The 24,525-nt window shown below is 58.9% G+C and overlaps 2 long non-coding RNA genes across 2 annotated transcripts; one reads left to right on the top strand and one right to left on the bottom strand.

The window, feature by feature from the left end:
* Positions 1 to 3,556: 3,556 nt before the first annotated feature.
* Positions 3,557 to 10,025, bottom strand: LOC142069631 (uncharacterized). The gene is made up of 2 exons (XR_012665564.1): positions 9,890 to 10,025; positions 3,557 to 4,178 (listed from the first exon to the last, which is right to left on the bottom strand). It is a non-coding gene; the product is annotated as an uncharacterized LOC142069631 (long non-coding RNA).
* LOC142069632 (uncharacterized) lies at positions 8,155 to 23,962 on the top strand. Its single transcript, XR_012665565.1, has 3 exons — positions 8,155 to 10,907; positions 22,675 to 22,910; positions 23,695 to 23,962. It is a non-coding gene; the product is annotated as an uncharacterized LOC142069632 (long non-coding RNA).
* Positions 23,963 to 24,525: the final 563 nt, after the last annotated feature.

Genomic DNA, 24,525 nt, shown 5'->3' with positions numbered 1-24,525 from the left:
AAAGCTAATGCCCAAATAAATCGGTTAGCCTTTAAGGTGTCACCGGACTCCTCATTGTTTTAGTGGACACTTAAAGCACTCGGTCGGTGTCACGGCTCAGAAAGCCGCTCGAGAGGTGAGCCGGTCACGGCAGGTGAGCTACCGTCACGGGAGGCCCTAAGGGCTCTCCAAGTTGTGGACCAAAGTAGAGCAAGAGCCAATGGCTATCGTTAACACCAGACAAAGGCCAGTTAGAAATAAGGCCCCCATTTTCCCCAGTAAGGGTGATTCCCCACTGGACCAAACTCCCAAGGGGCATAAGAACGGCCATCCTAGGTGAGTCCAAGGGACCCTTTAGCCCAGTATCCTGTCTTCTGACAGTGGCCGGTGTCAGGTGCCCCAGAGGGAATGAAGAGAACACGGAATCATCCAGTGATCCATCCCCTGTCGCTCATTCCCAGCCTCTGGCAAACAGAGGCTGGAGACATTCAGAGCATGGTGTTGCATCCCTGGCCATCTTGGCTAATAGCCCCTGATGGACCTATCCTCCAGGAACCTATCTAGTTCTTTATTGAACCCCGTTATAGTTTTTGCCTTCACAACATCCCCTGGCAAGGAGTTCCACAGGCTGGCTGTGTGTTGTGTGAAGAAATACTTCCTTTTGTTTGTTTTAAACCTGCTGCCTGTTAACTTCATTGGGTGACCCCTCGTTCGTGTGTTATGAGAAGGAGTAAATACCACTTCCTGGTTCACTTTCTCTATCCCAGGCATGATTTTATACAATTCTCTGTCTACTGATGGCTTTGCATCCTGCCGGAGCCTTTCTGGAAGATCTGCTCTAGCCAAACACCAGTGATTGGGCTCCGTGCAGGGGAGGCCGGGGAAATTCTCTGGCCCCGGGGCCATGCAGGAGGTCAGACTAGATCCATTCTAGCCAACTCCTACATTCGCCTACCAAATCTGCCAGGCTGGGAGTTTCACATGAACCTAAGGGAATAAGGCGCCTAATTCACTTGGCCCCCCTTGGGGACCACAAGTCACCCCACAGGCAGGGCAGCAGCCAAAGGAGATGCAGGGAGTGCAGACGCCGGTGATACCTGGGCATGGGGCTGGGAGCTGAGTCGGCACAAGCAGCCAGCAATAGAAGAGGGTTGCCAGCTTGCGAAGGGATCACACAGCTGGAGGTCATGAGCTCTGCCTGCGTGCGTGGGAGGCAGAGGGCTGGGCAGGGCCGCTCCCCGCTGCTGGCTCAGCCCCTCCGCTGGGACGCCTGGTGCTGCAGCTGCAAACAGCCCCTTGGGCAAGGACTGGAGACACCTCCAAAGTGGGGTGACGCTTCCCTTCCCCTGCCAGCTTCCCCATTGCCCCGCTCTTCACCCCAGGGTGCCTGTGTCAGAACCATGGGGGGAGCCTAAATTCCTCCTGACCTGTAAGGGGTTGAGAAGCTCAAGTAACCTGGTTGGCACCTGACCAAAGGAACCAATGGGGACAAAAGATACTTTCAAATGGCTGGGAGAGGCTTTGTTTTGGGCTCTTTGTTTCTGTGTTCCTTCGCTGGAGGGACTGGACATCAATCCATGTTCTCCAAATCTTTCTGAACACATCTCTCATGCTTCAGACTTGTAAGTAACAACCAGGCAAGGTGGATTCATTTACCTTTGTTTTCTCAACTTGTGAATTTTCCCTTTGCTAGAGGGAGGTTTATCCCTGTTTTGTTGTAACTTTGAAACTAAGGCTAGAGGGGGTTCCTCTGGGCTCTTTGAATTTTCTGCTACTCTGTAAGGTTAACTACCAGCCCAAGTTTACAGAGGTGATTCTTTTACCTTTTTCTCTTTAAATAAAATCCTTCTTTTTAAGACTCTGACTGATTTTTCCATTGTTCCAAGATCCAGGGGTTTGGGTCTTTGATCATTTTGTAACCAGTTGGTTAGGATATTATTTTCAGCCCTCCCCAGGAAAGGGGGTGTAAGGGCTTGGGGGAATATTTGGGGGGAATAGGACTCCAAGTGATCTTTTCCCTGGTTTCAGAGAAACAGCCGTGTTAGTCTGTATTCGCAAAAAGAAAAGGAGTACCTGTGGCACCTTAGAGACTAACCCATTTATTTGAGCATGAGCTTTCGTGAGCTACAGCTCACTTCATCAGATGTATACCGTGGAAACTGCAGCAGACTTTATATACACACATGTGCAGTTTCCACGGTATACATCTGATGAAGTGAGCTGTAGCTCACGAAAGCTCATGCTCAAATAAATGGGTTAGTCTCTAAGGTGCCACAAGTACTCCTTTTCTTTTTCCCTGGTTGTTTGTTAAATCACTTGGTGGTAGCAGCAATCCCAAGGCAAGAAAGAAATCTGTGCCTTGGGGAAGTTTTAACCTAAGCTGGTAAGAATAAGCTTAGGGGGTCTTTCATGCGGGTCCCCACATCTGTACCCCAGAGTTCAGAGTGGGGAAGGAACCTTGACAGCCTGCGTCCTCGAGCCTTCCTCCTCGATGGATTTTAACAGATGGGGACCTAAGGACCAGAAAGGTTAAATGATTTACCAAAGGTCACACAGGAAGTCGGTCACCCGCCCAAGTCTAGGCCATCCTTTCCCAGCCCCCGGCCATCTCCTCCCCACACACCCCTTGGGCACCCCCCACTGCCTCACAAGGCACGTCCCCCCATTGCTGGGACGCGTGGGGTCTGGTGGGAGGTGTGGAGAAGACTGTAACGGATGGGGCATGGGTGTGGGAGTGTTTGGTGAGGGTCTGAGAGAGGGCAGGTGCAAACTGCTCTTGCTAGTCTCGCTTTAGGACCAGGCTGGGCCTGGAGCCGAGCAAAAATCCCCACGTTTTCAGCTGTGTTGCTAAACCAGCATTTTGTAAACACATATCGGGAGGGAGGGAGGAATTGTGCTGATTCGGGCAAAAGCTGTTAGCAGCTTGGCAAGTCCCCAGCGTCAGTGCCCTGCGGGGGGTGCAGCTCGGGAAGGGTCACGGACAGCACGCTCCTAACCCTGTGAGCTGGGAGGAAAGGGAAGCTGTGAGGGCAGCAGCCAAGCTCATCTCATCCCCGAACGTCCCTCTGGGGCGCAGAGCCAGCCCTCCGAGCGTACAAGGGCTGAGGTGGGGGAGGAAGGCCTGGCTCGGGCGGGTGCGTGTTATAAACTGTGTCCAGACAGCACGTCCTTTCTAGCAGGCTGGCCCCGTTCGGCCCCAGCGTCTCAGCAGCCACGGGGCCTTCCCAGGGTTGTTACCCCTCGGAGGAGAAACTGACACTGCAAGCCGGGTCTATTCCTGGTGCAAGTAGAAATCATTTCTTGCTGGTACTGCCCTCATGAGAGGGACACAAGGGGGAGCACGTGACGTCCCCCCGTGACCCTCCATGTGATTCCTCCCCAACCCCAGCCTGGGGCCCCCACACTCTCCCCATCCCCTCCGACTTCCCCCCTTTGTATATACAACATCAACATGCTGAATAACTCACTTCCCCCGCCCATATGTAGTATTCAGTCTGTTTAAATGGAAGATGGGAGTTGGCTGAGGAGCCATTTCAGCATATGTAGGACTTGTTAAAAGAAAAATTTGAAGTGGAACTGCATCTTAAACTGCTTTATGGTATTGTACCCAAACGTTGCATTTCAATGGGGGATTCAACTTCCTTTGTACGAACAGAACAGACTCCTGAAACTCTTATCAGCCCACAGAAGTGGGCCATACTCATGCCAATAGCCCCATTCTCTTCAATGGGATTGATCAAATGATTAAGGGTTTACGGGACTAGGTTCCAAGGTTGTAAATTGTTCTGGATGAAGCTGACAAGGACTGAGCTGTCAGATCAGAAGGAGCTTCATTCGAATAGAGGTGGGCAGATGTGTGATACTTCTTAGCTCTGTTGCTAAGATGAGGAACATACTGTCAGCAACGTTCCTGGCAGATTCCTGAGGCGGCTGGTTTAAGGCCGTCAGTGTCCAGCATTATCATCTTCACGCATAGCTCTCTCACCCACAAAGCTGGAAAAGGAGGCATTTGTGTTCTTTGTGTTGCTGCTCCAGTTCCAATTAACAAAATGCATGTTAGACTAGTTTGGCTGCAAAGAAGAGTTCTTGGTACACTGGGGACAACACCTGGTTCCCATCAGGCTGCAGAACTGGGCTGACATCAGAATCCAAACATCGTCTGGTCAGTGCAGGCCGAGGCATTGCTCTAATGATTTGGACTTGATGTGATGCAGTATGGATGTCATGGATAATTCAGACCGATGGGGAGAAACAGAATAAAAAACACTGTTTAAACACCTTCCGTCCCCCCTGTGATGTTCCACCCCATAATGCTTTATAGAAATATGCTTATGAGTGTAAATATGACATAACTGGAATGTGGTTTGTGCTGGAAATGCCATGTAACCTATCTCTGCAAAGGCTATGAACTACTGGATATGTTCATCCTATTTGTATGCATGTGTCATTTTTGTGTTCGAAGTTATGAATATTGGCTGTGTACTTGTTTGATTTTAAGTCGCCTCAGTGACGCAGTTGGTCAGCTGCTTGAGAAAAGACTATTCTCAGTAAATGCCCAGTCAAGAAACACTTCACTGACAATGGACCTTGAGAGACACCAATCCACATCTGGGCTTTCCTGGGGACATTCAAACTAACTTGTAAAAAATGGCATCAGCCTGCAAACTGAGTCATGCACGGACATGTGACTTGCCCATGTGAGTCCAAAACTCCATCTTGTAGCTGTGATTCTGCATAGGAAAACACAAGGGGTTTCAACCCACAAAAGAGACTATATAGGGCCCTGGGAAACCCCTCCATTTGGTCTTCAGCTGGCTCCAAAGATAGCCTCTCCACCCCAAAGAGATGCCTGAAAGAAACTGGAACAAAGGACAGTAACTACAGGGGTGGGAGTGATCGCTGGACCCAGACTAGGACGAAGTCTAGTCTGTAAAAGAAGCTTATTGGAACATCTCTGAGGGTGAGTTTTACCTGCATTTAGTTTCTAACTGTATTAGGCTTAGACTTGCGTGTTTTATTTTATTTCGCTTGGTAATTTACTTCATTCTGTCTGTCATTTCTTGGAACAACTTAAAACCTACTTTTTATATTTAGTAAAATCACTTTTTCCTTATTAATTAACCCTGAGCAAGCAATTAATTCCTGGGGGAGCAAACAGCTGTGCTCTATCAGTGTTATAGAGGGCGAACAATTTGAGTTTACCCTGTATAAGCTTCATACAGAGTAAAATGGATTTATTTGGGGTTTGGATCCCACTGGGAGCTGGGTATCTGGGTGCTGGAGACAGGAGCACTTCTTAAGCTGTTTTCAGTTAAGCCTGCAGCTTGTGTGGGACGTGGTTCAGACCTGGGTCTGTGTTTGTAGCAGGCGAATGTCTCTGGCACAACCAGGCAAGGCACTGAAGTCCCAGGCTGCCAGGGAAACCGAGCTCAGAGGTAGTCCCAGCACATCAGGTGACAGTTCCCAACCCAACACCCTCCCCACTCCACCCCTCCCCTCTTGAGGACTCCTGGCCAAACAGCACAATACATATGCTAACAAACTTAAACCAAGCCTTTGTTTAAGTTTGTTAGTATATGTATTGTGCAGTTAAAGCCATTTAAAGAATGAATGCTCTCCCTAGCCGTGTTCTGCTCCTTCAAGGAGCAGAGTGCAGTCCCACCGCCACCTCCAAGTCTTTCCAGTACCCCGTATCCACTAAAAATCTCTTCCCGGTACTACGTATGGGAGGCGTAGTGGGGAGGCTGCCTCACTCCAGTAGGCAGGGGTTAAAAGCAGCCCTGGAGAGGGCTGCGGCTAGGAAAAGCGGTGAGAGTCTCACTCCAGCCGTGGAGAGAGAAGGACCTGGCTGCCTGGGAGCTCAGGGGGCCGGGAGCAGAGCAGGGCTGGGGGAAGGCCAGAGGAGCTGGGGAGCTCCAGCTTGGTAAACCCCCAGGCTGAGGCCTTGCTAAAGGCCTAAGCAGGGACTGGGGCTGGGAGGGGCAGCCCGGGGATAGGCAGAGGCAGCTGGCCAGAGGCAGCCCGGGGATAGGCAGAGGCAGCTGACCCCTTGCCAGTGATGAGTGGCCATTACAGACTGCGTCTGCCGCAGTGACTGGGAGCAAGATGACGACTGGCTGTAGCCACTGAGGCAAGGTGGGTTAGAGGGTTGGGAGTTCCCCTGGGAGGGGAAACCCAGCATGTGGGGGTGCTGCTGGGGCAGAACCCTGAGGTAAAGGGGCTCCGGGGTCCGGGAGGGACATGGGGGCTTCAGGCAGGTGAGCCACTGGCCAGCAGAGGGCGCTCCAAGGCTGGAATCGAGCTAATTCCCAGGACGACCAGCAGGAGGTGCCGCACCGGTGAGCCGCCGATCTGCCCTACTTGCGCTCCTGCTGGTGATGGAGAACGCACACCCTGTGGGAACGAGCCGCAGCAGGCCGTGCCCTGGCCCCAACATCCCCACCCCTGCCCCTCCAGAGAGCTCTGTGCCCCAGCTTTCTCTCACAGCTCCTGCCTCCAACACACAGCAATCGATCGCCTAGCCCCAGGGCAGCCCGCCAGCCCACGCAGCTCCGCTCAGAGCTGCACGCAGCCTAGGGCCTTGGGCAGTAGCTCCCCAGCTGATTTTACTACATAGCCAGGCTTGATTGCTCATTCTGTTGGGTCTGAAGGTGGGGGGCGGGTACCCAAAGGCTTTGTAGAGGTCTGGGATGATGCCATCAGCCCCTCTCCTGTTCTTCGGCCTGTGTTCTCCAGGAGGCCTAGGCTGTGTCTACACCAGACACGCTACATTGGCACAGATGCAGCAGTTCTCCTGGGGCTGGGGTGAATCCACCTCTCCGAGGCAGCAGCTAGGACGATGGATGACTTCTCCCCTCAGCCTGGCCCTGTCCATGCTGGGACTTAGGTCGGCGTAACGCATGAGTGATGCAGTGAAGCTGACCTGACTTCTTGGTGTAGACCGGCCCTAGTCCTGGGTCTCTCCTGGCCTTAACAGCTGTGGCTGAGGCTAGTTCTGAGGGCAGCAGCCGCTCAGCTCCTCCTTGCTTGGCTCGAGCCTATCTCAGTCTGTGTGTGCCAGGACGGGCCCGGTCAATTCCAGGTACCCGGCTCCAGGCTGATAATCTCCGTGGAGATGTGGCGGTTTGCTTTGGCGCTCCAGCCGATGTTTGCGGTGGAGGAAGAAAAGTCCTCAAGAGCTTCCTCTTCTGCCGACCCGATCCTGTCCCCGCCCCGGAAAGAGTGGCAGGAACCTTGGCTTTGCACTGGTGCCAAGAGGGTGTTATCATGGCTCACAAGCAGCAAAAGAAAAGGAGAGGGAGCAGGACTCCTGGGTTCTCTTCCCAGCTTTGGGGCAGGGGAGGCTAGTGGTTAGAGCAGGGGGCTGGGAGCCAGGACTCCTGGGTTCTCTCCCTGCCCTGGGAGGGGAGTGGTATCTAGTGGTTAGAGGAGTGCGGCTGGGAGTCAGGACTTCTGGGTTTTATTCTCAGCTTTGGGGAGGAGGGGTCTAGTGGTTAGAGCAGTGTCTTTCAGGAGGTTATTTTGCATTTTAAAACCTGGGGTGGGGGGAGGTTCTTACAGCTTCAGCTGGGTGGTGGAAGCCCAGGGTTGTCTTTTTGTGCTGGTAACAGGAATTGTCCGGGCTGCTCCGAGTCCAGCGGGGTTGGGGGTGCCCAAAGGCAATGTGCAGTCGGGTGTGGGGGGGTGTTGCTCCTTCGGGCACCAAGCAGTTCCAGCCCCAGCTTCTTCAATCATGGGAGCGACTCGTTTCCCTGACTCCCTGAGCCCTTCCATCCCAACGGGGGTGAGAGCTGGCAGCATGTCAAGCCCCCGCCCCGCTGCGCTACAGGCCCTGGCTTGCACTGCTGAAATTAGCTTGGGATTAGGAAAGGAGGCCCAAGGTCTTCACGAGAACGCAGGCTCACGACTTGCCTGTCAGGATCGTTGCTCCTTCCCACAGGAGACAGCTGCAATGACTCATATGGCAGAGGCAGAGCCAGGGAGAGAACCCAGGAGTCCTGGCTCCCAGCCACCCCCCCCCGCTCTAACCACCAGACCCCCCTCTCCTCTCAGAGCTGGGGACAGAACCCAGGAGTCCTGGCTCCCAGCCCCCCTTCCCTAACCACTAGACTCTGTTCCCCTCCCCAAGCTGGGGGGAGAACCCAGGAGTCCTGGCTCCCAGCCCCCCCCCCGCTCAGACCCACCAGACCCCACTGCACTCTCAGAGCCAGGGAAAGAACCCAGGAGTCCTGGCTCCATTGCTCTGACCCCAAAGCCCCTGTAACAACGTGGACATTTTCTGTAATATTTTCGTGCCTGAGCGGCCAGGCCCCGGCACCGCGACCCTCGAGAAAAGGAGGCTTAAACAGCTGCTCCGGGTGCTGAGCAAGAGACCGGGGGGTCATGTAACGGGCCGGCAGCACGTGGGACCTGGGCCGGGCTCCGCAGGGCCAGGACGATGGCCTGGGAGGTGTCAGGAGGCCGGGGATGAGGACGGGCCCGCAGAGGGGCTCAGCAGCTCTCACCGGGACTGACAGAGCCGGAGATCCAGCCCAGACGGACCCCACGGCGGCTTGGCCGGGCGGAGCCCTGGCTCGGCCGCACGGACCATGTGTCTGATCCTTCGCTGCTCTGCGCCAACCTGGGGCCTTCCCGGGCCGGGGGCTAATGAGCCCGTCGCTGCTTGGGGGCCGCGGCCGGGGGTCGCTGCCAGTCCTGGCTGAGCCGCGCTGGTCTCGGCAGAGGGGCCAGGTCTGTGCCCAGGCGTCTGGCTCAGCCAGACCCGCCGGGCAGAGCTCACGGGGGGCAGCAGGAGGGCTGGGGCCCAGAGACTCAGCCTTGGAGGCCGTGGGGCCACGTGGTCAGGCCTGCAGGAAGAGGGGGTCCCCTGGGGGCTCTGGCACACCGAGGGGCTCCTGCCTGGGACGGCTGGAAGACGGCGCGTAGCTCTGAGCCAGGGATCCATGTATGCGTAGCCAGAGCCGCTCTCCGGCAGCCTCGGCTGGGGGCCGGCACCTTCCCCCTGCAGCTTGGGCTTTCTCCCCACCCTGCTTTCCCTCCCCCATGCGGCGCCCGCCACCAGAAACCCCCAGAGCTGCTGACTTCCTCTCTGGCGGCGTGGGGAGCTGTGTGGGGAGCTGTGCGCAGCAGCCTCTGGACTTTCCCAGCACCAGCCCACCCCGGAGAAAGTGCTGCGGCCATTGGCGAGGCCTCCCGCCCCCGAGCGCTGGGAGGAGCTGGGTGCTCCGTGCTGGTCAGTGGCCCAGGCTGGGGCTCGGAGGAAATGGACCTTGCAGGAGTCCAAGCAGCGGCTCTATCCGCTGCATTCCTGGCGGGCCCACGGGAAGCCGGCTTTGTGCGGGCGAGCGCGAGGACTAGGGCATGTGGAAGCCGCAGGGAGAGGCGGAGCGAAGCGAGCCCAGAGAAATGCCAGCTCCGGGCAGCACCTCGACTAAAGGCAGCTGTGAGCAAAGCTCCCCGGTCCCTGCCTTGTTACTCCCCCGCCCCGGCACAGAGGGAGCCGTGGAATAATCCCCCATGCCCGGCAGGATCCCTGTCCCCATTCCGGAGCTTCCTGACGAAGCAACAGCTGGGAAAATCTGCAGCGGGGAGCCGAGCCTCGAGCCAGTGAAAGGGCGAAGGGCTTGTGCTGAGGGCCTGGAAGGAACAAACTCCCAGGCCCCCGTGCACAGGCTCTTGTGCAGAGCAACAAGGATGCCGTGTGTTGCAGCCATCCGGAGCTGCTGGCTTCAGGCGCCGGGAATGTTGGTGTCTGTTTCTGCACGGCCGAGCCAGCTGGAGTTGCAAAAGCAAACAGCCCTCTGCACCGCACATCTGCACCGCACATCTGCTCCTACACGCTTACCAATGTGCACACCTCCACCCAAACGCACGTATGGCCCAATACCCACCTTCGCACAAACACACTCACCAGCACAGCTGCTTTCACGCTTACCAGGGGCGCCGTTTCAGATTCTGGTGGGGAGGGGCAGCTTTGCCCGTAGGCACTTGAAAAAACTAGTGTTCTGGCAGAGAACTTAGCTGACAGGAGCCCTGGATCTAATTCCTATAGAAAAGAACAAAGAGTCAATAAATATTAGACCCATTCAGCCTTAACACTAACATGTTCTGACACCTCGTGGCAAGTCACCTAAGGGACACTGGTTAGGTTTAAATATTTAAAGTTTATTCTTACTTTGTTAATAACTCTGCAGACAGAGAGACTCTGTCAGGACTCCTGGGTTCTATCTCAGCTCTGGGAGGGGAGTGGGGTCAAGTGGGTTACAGTGGGGGGCAGATACATCTGGGTTCTATATCAAAACAGCCACAGTGGGTCAGAGCAATGGTCCATCTAGCCCAGTGTCCTGTCTTCCGACAGCGGCCAGTGCCAGGGGCCCCCGAGGGAATGAACAGAACAGGGAAACATCCAGTGATCCATCCCCCGTCGCCCATTCCCAGCTCCTGGCAAACAGAGGCTAGGGACACCATCCCTGCCCATCTTGGTTAATAACTATTGATGGACCTATCCTCCATGAACTTATCTAGTGCTTTTTTGAACCTAGTTATGGTCTTGGCCTTCACAACATCCTCTGGCAAGGAGTTCCACAGGTTGACTCTGCGTTGTGTGAAGAAATACTTCCTTTTGTTTGTTTTAAACCTGCTGCCTGTTAATTTCATTGGGTGACCCCTAGTGATTGCGTTATGAGGAGTAAATAACACTTCCTTATTCACTTTCTCCACACCAGGCATGAGATTATAGACCTCTGTCATACCCCCCCTTAGTCGTCTCTTTTCCAAGCTGAAAAGCCCCCGTTTTATTAATCTCTCCTCACACGGCAGCCGTTCCACAATCCCTAATCACTTTTGTTGCCTTTCTTGGTACCTTTTCCAGATCCCATATACGGTATCTTTTTGAGATGGGACGACCACATCTGGGCGCTGTACTCAAGGTGCGGGCGCACGATGGATTTATAGAGAGGCAACAGGATATTTTCCGTTTATTATCGATGCCTGTCCTAATGATCCCCAGGGTTCTGTTTGCTTTTTGGCTGCCGCTGCCCACTGAGTGGCTGTTTTCAGAGGACTCTCCCCAAGATCTCTTTCTCGAGTGGTAACAGCTAATTTTAGACCCCATCATTTTATACGTAGAGTTGGGATGATGTTTTCCAATGTGCATGACTTGGCATTTATCAGGTGTCCATGAGGCCCAGGGTTCTCCCCCCACCGTTGCAGAGGTGCGGCTGCGAAGCCTTTGCAGGCCCTAGATGAGGCTGCATTGCAAGCCGGTCTCCTAGCTGAGAGGGAGCCAAGCGAATCCTGGGGCTGGACATAGCTAGAGGGGTGTGCGTAGGGACCGAGAGAGTGGGATGGCAGGGTAGAGTGACAGAATGTGGGGGAGTGGGGGGATGGGTAGAGGGGGATGGGGATGGATGGATGGATGGTCATAGGCTTGGAAACTAGGGGTGTGGGGGGTGCTGCAGCACCCCCAGGTTTTGTGGGGAGTCCCAGCTGCTGGCCCCACGCCCAACGGCTCCACACCTGCCCCCAGCTGTGGCCCCAGCCTCGGCCCCCTTACCCTGTCTGTGTCCCCCCCTCCGGGAGCCTCAGTCCTGCTCCTGGCCCCAGCTCTAGAGGACGGTGAAGGGTGTGGACAGGGGTAAGGGGGGGTGCAGCTCAGCACCCCCACTCTAAAAACTGTTCCAGCACCACTGCAGATGGATGGATGGAGGGGGGATGTGGATGGATGGACGGATGGCTGGAGGGGGATGGATGGAGAGATATGGAGGGGAGGGAGGGTTGCAGGGGGAGGTCTGGCTGTCTGGAATGAGGAGGTGTCACGGAGTCCCTGGGCGATGCTCTGGAACTGCTCCCCATGAAGTCAGTCAGGACTCTGGGGTAGTCGCCTTTCTGTGAGCAGCCTGTCTTCAGGACACACAGCTCACACAGCTTCCACCTTCCTGGGTCTGACCTCAGAGCATTCAGCATCCTCTGCCTCTCCGTGCGCTTTCCCCCAGCGAGTCCGCTCAGGCGGGGCTCCTGGGGAAGCCAGAGGGTCCTGCACCCCAACTTTGCAGTCAGACGTGACTCTCAGCCAGCCAGTAAAACAGAAGGTTTATTAGACGACAGGAACATGGTCTAAAACAGAGCTTGCAGGTGCAGAGAACGGGACCCCTCTGCTGGGTCCATTCTGGGGGGCAGTGAGCCAGACAACCAGGTCTGCACTTCACTCCATGTCCCAGCCAGCCCCAAACTGAAAACCCCTCCAGCCCCTCCTCCTCTGGGCTTTGTTCCTTTCCCGGGCCAGGTGGTCACCTGATTCCTTTGTTCTCCAACCCTTCAGCTCTCACCTTGCAGGGGGGGAAGGGCCCAGGCCATCAGTTGCCAGGAAACAGGGTGTCGGCCATTCTCTGTGTCCAGATCCCTGCACACACCTGCCCTCTAGGGCTCTGCAATGATCATACACCCTTACCCCACCACCTAGATACTTAAGAACTGCATAGGGGAAACTGAGGCACCCCCCACACTATTCAGAGGAAACATTAAGAACAGGCCCACTTCGTCACATCTCTCCCCCCTTCGAGATCGAACTGAGCGGGGTCACTTTACCCGGTGACCTGGGGAAGTTTGAAGCCACCAATGTTCCCATGGATGCCCCAGCATCTCTCCCGTTCCTTGGTAGGAGTTACACCAGGCCCTTCCAGTTTCACGCCCTCCCTTAGGTCGGGGGTGGTCGATAGCACTAGCAGGCTGCATGTGGGAAGGTTTCTGCAGCCCATGCCCTTTGGCCACCCCAAAACCCCAGGGGGTCAAACTGGGATTGGGTTTTCTCCCAGAGCTCCAGTCTGGAGGGCTGCAATTCGGGCTCTCTTGGTTAAGGGCCCCCATCTTGACCTGGGCCACATACTGTTCACTTACAGAACTAGCATGGAGACATCCCTTTCCCAACAACCTTGTCTCCCCAACAAGCTGGCCAAACACAGCCACTTGGTTATAGGACGGTATACCTTTCTTAATAGCTTTCACTCCATCTGAGACCTTCTCAAAGCTCTCCACACTGGATATTTCAACAGGAAAGTCAGTGGATCCATTCACAACAGAAAATTTCTGGCTGTTAGGAACTGAAACTTTCTTGATTAAATCACTTTCACACCCTTCAGTGGCAGTAAACTGCTTGCAAAGACTCCATGAGGATTCCTTTCCCGAGGGCTTTTCTATGCAACAATTCACCCCCTCCCAGAAATTCTGCTCTTACCCTCTTTACCTAGGGCTTGCTCTAGGGGAACACTTTCCTGAGCAACTACAGACTCTTTCTGGGTCTCCCTTACATCCAGAATCACCTCTGGCCCATCAGGCGGATTCCTACACAATCCCCTTTCATGCAAACTTACAGACTTCCTAGATAAAAGGTTAGAAGCCTTCTCCTTCCCTTTGCCACACACAAGTTCAGGAATCTTTTCCTTCTTGCTACAGGTTTCCACACCCTCAGTAGGTTCCACAATCACATCACCTTCCTGCTCTCCTTGTGCCCTGGCTAGGATCCCACCCTGATTAGACAGAGTTGCTACACCCTTTCCAACAACACACTAGCAACAGGCAAAATACAAGCACCAGAATTGTCTGGTCTCGGGGATTTTACATAGACCCTAACTGGATGCGACCTAGTTACAGGGCCATTCTCCCGAGCAGACAGAAACTTAGGACCCTTCCCTTCCTGGGCTTTAGCTGAATCCAGAACCAGCTCTGAGACAACTGCATGACCCTCAACCATCACAGGCTGAAAGGCCCCTTCTGTCTGCTCCACAGACCAAGAAGAGCCGGACACACTTTCTCCTTTACCAGACACACAGGTTGGGATCCCATTCCCTTTGTCCCAGCACACAAGGCTGGTCACAGACAACTGCTTGGAGATCAGGGTAGCTCCCTCCATAGGCAAGTCAATACCCCTGACAGAGAGACCCATTTCCTTCACTGTCCCAATTCTCCACCCAGCTAACAGGTAAGGTCCAGGGACTCTCATCTTCCACTCTCCTCGCCTTCCCACCCTGCTGACTGGACACAGCCATCAGCTCACAAGGCTGCCTAGGCTCATCCAAACTTCCCTTACCAAGCACCTTGCCACTCCCCACAGATCCCCTGCCCTGCCTGTGTCTCCCCCCACTCAGCTGGGGTCTCAGCTCCCACTGTGCTCAGCACTGCCCTTGCTGTCCCAGTGGGGGCAGGCCACTGCTTTCCTCACTGCATCAGAGCCAGCGAGAGTCCCCAGTCTGGTGTGCAAGGGGGCAGGGAGCATCTCTCTGTCCCACCGAGTCCCAGGGGTCTGGTTACAGGCAGGCAGGTAGCCTGAGCCTAGCGGCTCCTCCCTGCTGCCAGCCAGGTCATCTGCATTTTCACTGACCATTTCCCTCTCCACCGATTGGTTCCCTGGATTCAAATTCAAACCCTCGGCAGTTACAGGAGCAGGGCCTGGATCCTGTCCCAAAGAGACACAGTCACCCCACAACAGGGTCTCGCAGCTGGTGTCCTGGGGCACCCCAACGGCCAGCCAGCCCCACCCCTCCTGGGTCTGCACAGGGATCTGGGCCATAGGCAGGGCGAGGGGCTTCGTCCCTGGGACCCTCACCCAGCTCACACAGGCCCTCAGCCTCTGAGGCTGCACCACCCGGGGCCTGACACCAGTTCTCTCTGTCCCAGGATCTCGCCACCCCAGGAATGTCTCCCCATTGACCATCCCCTTCCGCTCCCACTGGGGGTCCGAGGGGCCTGACCCCAGGGAACTCCACACAGACATATAGGTTGGGGTCAGGAGTGGGAGCCTGTCCACCTCCCCACCCATCTGGCTGATGGAGTCTGTGGCCTTGGGACCCAGCAAGGGAGCTAGACACCGGGGTTTTCCGCAGGGTCCCCCTGGTTCAGATCTCCAGCCTGCTCAAAGGCAGTGAGGTGGGCATCCACACCCCCCCCCCTTAACTAGGGGCAGCAATTTAGTCTCGAGGTTCCCTGCGGAACTGGCCCCCCGGGATCTATCCCCACTCACCCCGGGGAGGTCCCCTCGGCCTCTCCGCCCCACCACCGCCAGTTCATCCTGCTGCTGCTTCTGCAGCTCTTTCTCGGGCTCTCGCTGTCTCCCACGGTCCTCTTGCTCTCTCAGACTCCGCTCCAATCCCGTCCGTCTCGATCCCCCGATGGGGAACCCGATCGTGAAGACCCCCGTCTGGTCGGGGACAGGAGTCTCGGCGATGCCTGGCTCCCGCTCCAGCTGCTCCCAGATCCTGCTATAGCCCCAGTTGGGGTCAGGAATCTGTTCCTTAGAGCGGTCATCCTCCTCCAGCTGCACGATTAACTCTGCTTTGGTGAACTTTCCAACGCTCAACCCTCTCTTTTTGCACAGGGTTACAATGTCCTTCTTAAGGAGACGGTGACAGGCCATCACTCCGCTCCTCCCAAGTTGTTGTGGACTCACAGGCCCGTGTGCTCTCAGCTCCCCACGGTTTCCAGGGAGAACCCCTAGTGTGCCAGCCCTTCTCGAGGTCACCACCTCTTTGCCAGGGTCGAGCTGCAGACTCCTCCGCCCCTTGGACTGCTTGCTGCAGTCCCCAGGGGAACCCTGTTACTGCACAATCCTTCTCGCTGGTCACACACTCCCAGGGGTTAACCGCCCCCCGAAACCGCTCCTCTCTGAGCCTTCAGCAGGCCTGGTCCTCGGCAATCCCCCTTCGTGTTACTGCTCCCCAGTCACTTACTGCAGGAAGCGCCATCCACGGGGTGCAGTACATCCCACCGCTGCCACCAGTTGTCACGGAGTCCCTGGGCGATGCTCTGGAACTGCTCCCCATGAAGTCAGTCAGGACTCTGGGGTAGTCGCCTTTCTGTGAGCAGCCTGTCTTCAGGACACACAGCTCACACAGCTTCCACCTTCCTGGGTCTGACCTCAGAGCATTCAGCATCCTCTGCCTCTCCGTGCGCTTTCCCCCAGCGAGTCCGCTCAGGCGGGGCTCCTGGGGAAGCCAGAGGGTCCTGCACCCCAACTTTGCAGTCAGACGTGACTCTCAGCCAGCCAGTAAAACAGAAGGTTTATTAGACGACAGGAACATGGTCTAAAACAGAGCTTGCAGGTGCAGAGAACGGGACCCCTCTGCTGGGTCCATTCTGGGGGGCAGTGAGCCAGACAACCAGGTCTGCACTTCACTCCATGTCCCAGCCAGCCCCAAACTGAAACTCCCTCCAGCCCCTCCTCCTCTGGGCTTTGTTCCTTTCCCGGGCCAGGTGGTCACCTGATTCCTTTGTTCTCCAACCCTTCAGCTCTCACCTTGCAGGGGGGGAAGGGCCCAGGCCATCAGTTGCCAGGAAACAGGGTGTCGGCCATTCTCTGTGTCCAGATCCCTGCACACACCTGCCCTCTAGGGCTCTGCAATGATCATACACCCTTACCCCACCACCTAGATACTTAAGAACTGCATAGGGGAAACTGAGGCACCCCCACACTATTCAGAGGAAACATTAAGAACAGGCCCACTTCGTCACAGGAGGCATAGGGAGGGATGGAGGGGGATGGATGGAGGGCTGGCTGGCTGGGATGAGGAGGGATAGGGACGGATGGATGGAGGGGGAGGGCTGGCTGGGCTGAGGAGGGATAGGGAGAGATGGAGGGGGAGGGAGGGATGGAGGGGGAGGGCTGGCGGGGATGAGGAGGGATAGGGAGGGATGGATGGAGGGGGAGGGCTGGCGGGGATGAGGAGGGACAGGGAGAGATGGAGGGGGAGGGCTGGCAGGGATGAGGAGGGATAGGGAGGGATGGAGGAGGAGGGATGGATGGAGGGGGAGGGCTGGCGGGGATGAGGAGGGATAGGGAGGGATGGAGGGGGAGGGATGGATGGAGGGGGAGGGCTGGCGGGGATGAGGAGGGACAGGGAGAGATGGAGGGGGAGGGATGGCGGCGATGAGGAGGGATAGGGACGGATGGATGGAGGGGGATGGATGGAGGGGAAGGGCTGGCTGGGCTGAGGAGGGATAGGGAGAGATGGAGGGGGAGGGAGGGATGGAGGGGGAGGGCTGGCGGGGATGGAGGGGGAGGGATGGATGGAGGGGGAGGGCTGGCGGGGATGAGGAGGGATAGGGAGGGATGGAGGGGGAGGGCTGGCGGGGATGAGGAGGGACAGGGAGAGATGGAGGGGGAGGGCTGGCGGGGATGAGGAGGGATAGGGAGGGATGGAGGGGGAGGGCTGGCGGGGATGGAGGGGGAGGGATGGATGGAGGGGGAGGGCTGGCGGGGATGAGGAGGGTTAGGGAGGGATGGAGGGGGAGGGCTGGCGGGGATGAGGAGGGTTAGGGAGGGATGGAGGGGGAGGGCTGGCGGGGATGGAGGGGGAGGGAGGGATGGAGGGGGAGGGCTGGCGGGGATGGAGGGGGAGGGAGGGATGGAGGGGGAGGGCTGGCGGGGATGAGGAGGGACAGGGAGGGATGGAGGGGGAGGGCTGGCGGGGATGAGGAGGGTTAGGGAGGGATGGAGGGGGAGGGCTGGCGGGGATGAGGAGGGTTAGGGAGGGATGGAGGGGGAGGGCTGGCGGGGATGGAGGGGGAGGGAGGGATGGAGGGGGAGGGCTGGCGGGGATGAGGAGGGATAGGGAGGGATGGAGGGGGAGGGCTGGCGGGGATGAGGAGGGACAGGGAGAGATGGAGGGGGAGGGCTGGCGGGGATGGAGGGGGAGGGAGGGATGGAGGGGGAGGGATGGATGGAGGGGGAGGGCTGGCGGGGATGAGGAGGGGGAGGGAGGGATGGAGGGGGAGGGATGGATGGAGGGGGAGGGCTGGCGGGGATGAGGAGGGTTAGGGAGGGATGGAGGGGGAGGGCTGGCGGGGATGAGGAGGGTTAGGGAGGGATGGAGGGGGAGGGCTGGCGGGGATGGAGGGGGAGGGAGGGATGGAGGGGGAGGGCTGGCGGGGATGAGGAGGGATAGGGAGGGATGGAGGGGGAGGGCTGGCGGGGATGAGGAGGGTTAGGGAGGGATGGAGGGGGAGGGCTGGCGGGGATGAGGAGGGTTAGGGAGGGATGGAGGGGGAGGGCTGGCGGGGATGAGGAGGGTTAGGGAGGGATGGAGGGGGAGGGCTGGCGGGGATGAGGAGGGATAGGGAGGGATGGAGGGGGAGGGCTGGCGGGGATGAGGAGGGACAGGGAGAGATGGAGGGGGAGGGCTGGCGGGGATGGAGGGGGAGGGAGGGATGGAGGGGGAGGGATGGATGGAGGGGGAGGGCTGGCGGGGATGAGGAGGGGGAGGGAGGGATGGAGGGGGAGGGCTGGTGGGGATGAGGAGGGTTAGGGAGGGATGGAGGGGGAGGGCTGGCGGGGATGAGGAGGGATAGGGAGGGATGGAGGGGGAGGGCTGGCGGGGATGAGGAGGGACAGGGAGAGATGGAGGGGGAGGGCTGGCGGGGATGAGGGGAGGTGTAAGACTATCTGCACAGTTACTCTCAGCCTGCCCAGGTTTCTCTCTCCAGAGCCAAAGGGGGTCTCCTCACTGCGTGACGCCCTTCTGCACCCAGAGCTCTTTTCCTGGCGAATTCCCACCCGAGCTCCCCTGAAAGGGGGCTAAGAGTCTGGAGATTCGGGGAAAGTACGAGTCCCCATGGGACTCTGCAGCAAAGGGAAAGGGGAAGTGTTATTTCACAGGCTTTCATGTGTCTCTCAGTGTTTCCGGCACTGCACACTCACGGCCAAAGCAGAAGCCCCTGGCTTTCCCCTCCCAACCGGACTTTCCTGCCTCTCGGCTCATACGGCTCCCCTGCCCTGGCCATTGATAAACCCTCGCACACCCCGCCCCTGTGCCATGGCGGGGGCAGGCGGAGCAGAGCGCAGCTCCATGTGAGGCTGACATCAGAGACAGTTAAACCACAAACCAGCCCCAAAATAACCCTGAGCACATGAGAATTTCCCCAGAACACCAGGCCTTCCTCTCGCGGTGGCCTGCCTCGGAGCCCGGGCTGACAGTGCGCCGGAAGGGCCCGGGGTGCCGTGGAGCCACCCAGCCGCAGCCTGGCCTCCGTCAAAGGCAGGAGCACAAAGCTGCGGGCTCCAGCGGGACTGAGGGTGGGGCGGGCGCAGGAGTGAGACTCAGGAGACCTGGGTGCTATTCCCAGCTCTGCCCCTGCCCTGGGGCAAGTTCTTTCCCCTCGCTGTGCCCGTGTTTAGACTCAAAACTTTTGCGTGCAGGGATTATCTCTTATTGTGTGTCTGGGCGGCGCCCGGCGCGACGGGGCCCTGGTCTCGGTTGGGGTCTGGGCGGCGCCCGGCGCGACGGGGCCCTGGTCTCGGCTGGGGTCTGGGCGGCGCCCGGCGCGACGGGGCCCTGGTCTCGGCTGGGGTCTGGGCGGCGCCCGGCGCGACGGGGCCCTGGTCTTGGGGGGGGGGTCTGGGCGGCGCCCGGCGCGACGGGGCCCTGATCTCGGTTGGGGTCTGGGCGGCGCCCGGCGCGACGGGGCCCTGGTCTCGGCTGGGGTCTGGGCGGCGCCCGGCGCGACGGGGCCCTGATCTCGGTTGGGGTCTGGGCGGCGCCCGGCGCGACGGGGCCCTGGTCTCGGCTGGGGTCTGGGCGGCGCCCGGCGCGACGGGGCCCTGGTCTCGGGGGGGGTCTGGGCGGCGCCCGGCGCGACGGGGCCCTGGTCTCGGGGGGGGTCTGGGCGGCGCCCGGCGCGACGGGGCCCTGGTCTCGGCTGGGGTCTGGGCGGCGCCCGGCGCGACGGGGCCCTGGTCTCGGGGGGGGTCTGGGCGGCGCCCGGCGCGACGGGGCCCTGGTCTCGGCTGGGGTCTGGGCGGCGCCCGGCGCGACGGGGCCCTGGTCTTGGCTGGGGTCTGGGCGGCGCCCGGCGCGACGGGGCCCTGGTCTCGGGGGGGGTCTGGGCGGCGCCCGGCGCGACGGGGCCCTGGTCTCGGCTGGGGTATGGGCGGCGCCCGGCGCGACGGGGCCCTGATCTCGGCTGGGGTCTGGGCAGCACCCGGCGCGACGGGGCCCTGGTCTCGGTCGGGGTCTGGGCAGCGCCTGGCACGACGGGGCCTGGTCTCGGCTGGGGTCTGGGCGGCGCCGGGCGCGACGGGGCCCTGGTCTTGGTCGGGGTCTGGGCAGCGCCTGGCGCGACGGGGCCCTGGTCTCGGCTGGGGTCTGGGCGGCGCCTGGCGCGACGGGGCCCTGGTCTCGGTCGGGGTCTGGGCGGCACCTGGCACGACGGGGCCTGGTCTCGGCTGGGGTCTGGGCAGCGCCCGGCGCGACGGGGCCCTGGTCTTGGCCGGGGTCTGGGAGGCGCCCGGCGCGACAGGGCCCTGGTCTGGGCTGAGGTCTGGGCGGCGCCCGGCGCGACGGGGCCCTAATTTCGCTACTATAATACCAGTAATAATGACCCTAATGACCTGCTTTGCCTAGTTAGTTGTCATCTTCGTGGCAAGCTGGTGTCAGTTTGGGAGCATTGGGCGGCTGGGGCAAGCATCTCTCAGGCCCAGGCCGCTAGGCAGCAATGCATAGGGGCCATTCGGGCCCCGTAACCCCGCAGGCTCCTCCGCCCGAGATGGGAGGGCTCGCTGCGGGGGCAGGCTGCAGGATGACGTAAAGGGGGGAGGTGTGGGTATGTGGAGGGAGGGGGGAGAGGGAGAGGGGTGTGTATGTGGGGGGAGGGAGAGGGGTGTGGATGGGGATGGGTGGGGGGAGGGAGGGAGGGGTGTGGATGGGGGTGGGAGGGTAGGGGTGGGGGGCGGGAGGGGTGAATAGCTGATCCCTTACACTAGGAGCTAACGGAGGGGCGGAACGCTGCACCAGGTCTGGAAGAGCGCTGTTTACTTTGGCAGAGCAAAGGGGCATTAATGTGAGGGGGAACCGGCCCCCGGGGAATCCCCTGTGCCGGGGGCCCCCTGCTCAGCCTGGAGCTCCCAGCCCCTGGTTTAGGGCACAGCTCGGGGCTGTAGCGGGACACCCTGCACCACGGCTGTTCCCCGCTTTCCAGGTCTCGTGGGGAGCAGACTGTGAGTTAGAGCAGCCCTGAGGCTGCTCTGTGGACACCAGGAACCCAGCGGGGCTCAGAATACAGGGCATGCAAATGAGGTTTAAATCCACTTCTCACACTCCAGCCCCTGCCCCAAACACAAGAACAGGAAAGCCAAGAATCTGGCTCTTGGATTCTGACCGTGAATCCACGGAAACACTCACAGCGGGGGAGGGGGGAAGCTAATCTGGGGGATTCTGTGGGGAGCGCTGGGTCCATGCAGCCCCCCTCCTGCCCCACCAAGGCCCAGCCGCAGCCTTGAAGCGCCAGGACGTTACAGAACAGGTCACAGTTGTGGCCATGCCCCCCCCCGCCCCCCTGCATTGGCTCCAGAGGACTCAGAATCTGGCACGTCCCAGGCACTGGCCGCAGCGCCAAGGTCCGGGAGCTCCCGCCAAGGCACAGCCGCGGGCGCTGGGGAAAGGCTGGGGGAGGGGAAGCCGCCAGGAAGGGGCGGGTGATGGATGGAATTTCAGGGCAGATGTATGGGGACCCCACACTGCCTCTGCCCCCCTGGAAGTAGGGTCTGAGCTGCCCAGGATTCCCACAGCAGATTCCCAAAGGCTTAGCCGCACCCCCAGACGGGGCAAACTTTCCGAAACTCTGTTGCCATTTAGCTGCCTAAATAAGCAGCCAGATTTTCAGACTCGGCCGCCTCGGTCTGACCCTAGTGACCAAGCCAGGGAGCTTTTCTGAGCAGCCTTCTTGGCATGTGCCTAACTGGGCACTGGGCAGTCTGAAAAGTCCGCGCCAAACGGAAATGCAGCCAGCTCTAGGGTGGAATGCAGCCAGCTCCAGCCCTGCTGCCCTGAAATGGCAGGAGGGGAGTTTAGCTATTTAACAGAGCCAGGTTAAGAGCTCGTTATGGGGGGCGGGGGTTGTGATCACCGTGGGTGGGAGCTTGGTTTAAAGCGTGATCCTGAGCCCTGGTTTTCAGGTGCAGCGTTTTGGAGAACCCCCTGGGGAACGTGGGCTTGTTTCGTCTGTGCGGGAATGACTCTGATGAGCTCAGCCTGGAAAAAGGAAGCGAAACCCCCAGGTGCTAATGCCCAGGCCAGGCATCCCCAGGCAAGGCTCTGACACTTCTCCATAAATGGAAGAAATGCCTGGCAAATGCACAGGTCCAAAGATCTGAGGCATGCCCCGCCCTGCCCGGGCCCCCCTCTCCTGTGCAGTGCGGATCAGCTCAACTAGGACCCAGGAGTGGGACGGGCACTCTGGGGGAGAAGCGGGACTTTCAAATGAGGGGGAGGGGCCTCTGAGACTGGCCTGGGCTGGGGGGCCCTGGCACATAGGCCCTGCGCCTGCCTTGCTCCCAGCCCCTGGTGTAGGCAGGTCGGGCTGACAGCACACGGTGCTGGGGAGCAGGGCGGGTCAGGCTCTGCGCTGGGTCTCTGGAGGCCTGGGTTTGATTCCCAACTCTGCCACAGACGCCCTGTGTGACCTTGGGCAAACCACTGCATCCCGCTAGGCTGAGCTCCCCACCTGTGACTGGGGATAATGATCCTTCCCTTGTCTCCGAGCGTGAGCTCTTGGGGCAGGGGCTGTCCCTGGCTGGGCAGTGCCCGGCCTGCTGGGGCCCCGATCTGGGTTGGGCTCTGGGCAGTGCCTGGCCTGCTGGCGCCCTGATCTGGGTCAGGTACCTTAATACAAACAATGAGCGAATGGATTCCACAATGTTTCCTTTCTTTGAAGGCTCTGCTATCCCCAGCGATGCTCAGCGTCCCAGAGGCAGAACAGGCTGCCTGTGTATCCCACAGCACCACTTCCTTGCTCCCGGGTGTCCAGCGGGAGAGTGTCATGTGCACTCGGAGAGTCACGCAGCCCAGCCCTCTGGCCTCCCAGCATCGCAAAGGAAAACAGCACACGCAGACAGCCCCATTTCTCACTGCAGAGGTGTTTTAAGCCAGTGATGGAGCTGTCAAGCCCTGGTAAGGACCCCCAACACGTGTGCACCATTCTGACAGGACAGCAGAACCAGAGTCAGGAATGGGAGCCAGGTGTCCTGAGCCCCGGCAAAGTGCTCTGTCCACTAGGCAACACAGACTTGCTTGTTGTATTACCCTGTTTTCCAGATGGGGAAACTGAGGCACAGAGCGACTCAGGGACGTGCCCAAGGTCACATGGGGAGTCGGTGGTGGAGCTGCAAATTGAAACCAGCTCCCCCCAAGTCCCAGCCCAGCACCCTGACCACAAGGCCAAATGGTTCCCCACCACTTGGCTGCAGAGAGTTTTGCTATATTTATATGCTATAAATACTCACTTGTCCCTTGCTCAACCCCTAAACCACAAGGATGAAATGAGACGCCGCAGAGCGCCACCGACACGAGTGTCACAGCGCGCACGCACCCTGCAGCCAAGCTCAGGCAGCCGGCGGGGGGTGCGGCAGCCGCGGGAACGCACACGGGCGGGGTAAAGGTGACCCTCGGGGGCGGGGGGTTAGATGCGCGTCTGGTGTTTTACACCCGCATGCGTGGCAGGGTTACATTTTATTGTTGTTCATGCAGCATCCGGAATGGGCCCTAGTTCTGACCGGGCCTCTGACTGCTGTCATAAGGAAAAAACAGCAGCAACCACAGCCCCTTGCCCTCCGTAGCATCCATCCGTCTGTCCGTCTAGATTATTAGAATTATTTATTTGTGTGTTTGTATCTAATTTATTTATTTGTATTACTATCAATCCATCCACCCCCTCTATCTATCCATCTCTCCCCAGACACCCCCTCTATCTGTCTGTCACGGCGTCCCCGGGCGATGCTCGGGAACTGCTCCCTACAAAGCCAGGCAGGACTCTGGGGCAGTCAACTTCCTGGGAGCAGCCTGTCTGCAGGACACACAGCTCACCCGGCTTCCACCTTCCTGGGTCTGACCTCAGAGCATTCAGCCTCCTCTGCCCCTCCCTGCGCTTCCCACAGCGAGTCCGCCCAGGCGGGGTCCTGGGGAAGCCAGAGGGTCCTGCCCCCCAACTCCGCAGTCAGACGGGACTCTCAGCCAGCCAGGAAAACAGAAGGTTTATTAGATGACAGGATCATGGTCTAACACAGAGCTTGTAGGTGCAGAGAACAGGACCCCTCAGCCGGGTCCATTTTGGGGGGGGCAGTGAGCCAAACAACCCCATCTGCCCTTCACTCCTCATCCCCAGCCAGCCCCAAACTCCTCCAGCCCCCCCCCCCCCTGGGCTTTGTCCCTTTCCCGGGCCAGGAGGTCACCCGATTCCTTTGTTCTCCAACCCTTTAGCTCTCACCTCGCAGGGGGGAAGGGCCCAGGCCATCAGTGGCCAGGAAAGAGGGTGTCGGCCATTCTCTGTGTCCAGACCCCTGCACACACCTGCCCTCTAGGGCTCTGCAACGATCATACACCCTTACCCCACCCCCTAGATACTTAAGAACTGCATGGGGGAAACGGAGGCACCCCCACACTGTTCAGAGGAAACATTAAGAACAGTCCCACTTCGTCACACTATCTATCTGTCCCCAGACACCCCCTCTATCTATATATCTATCTATCTACACCCTATCTCTCTCTCTCTCTCTCTCTCTCTCTCTCA

This window comes from Caretta caretta, chromosome 20, assembly GCF_965140235.1.
Source record: "Caretta caretta isolate rCarCar2 chromosome 20, rCarCar1.hap1, whole genome shotgun sequence".
Classification (NCBI taxonomy): domain Eukaryota; kingdom Metazoa; phylum Chordata; order Testudines; family Cheloniidae; genus Caretta; species Caretta caretta.
Note: the sequence above shows the minus strand (reverse complement) of the source record. Positions and strands in the feature narration are given on the sequence as shown.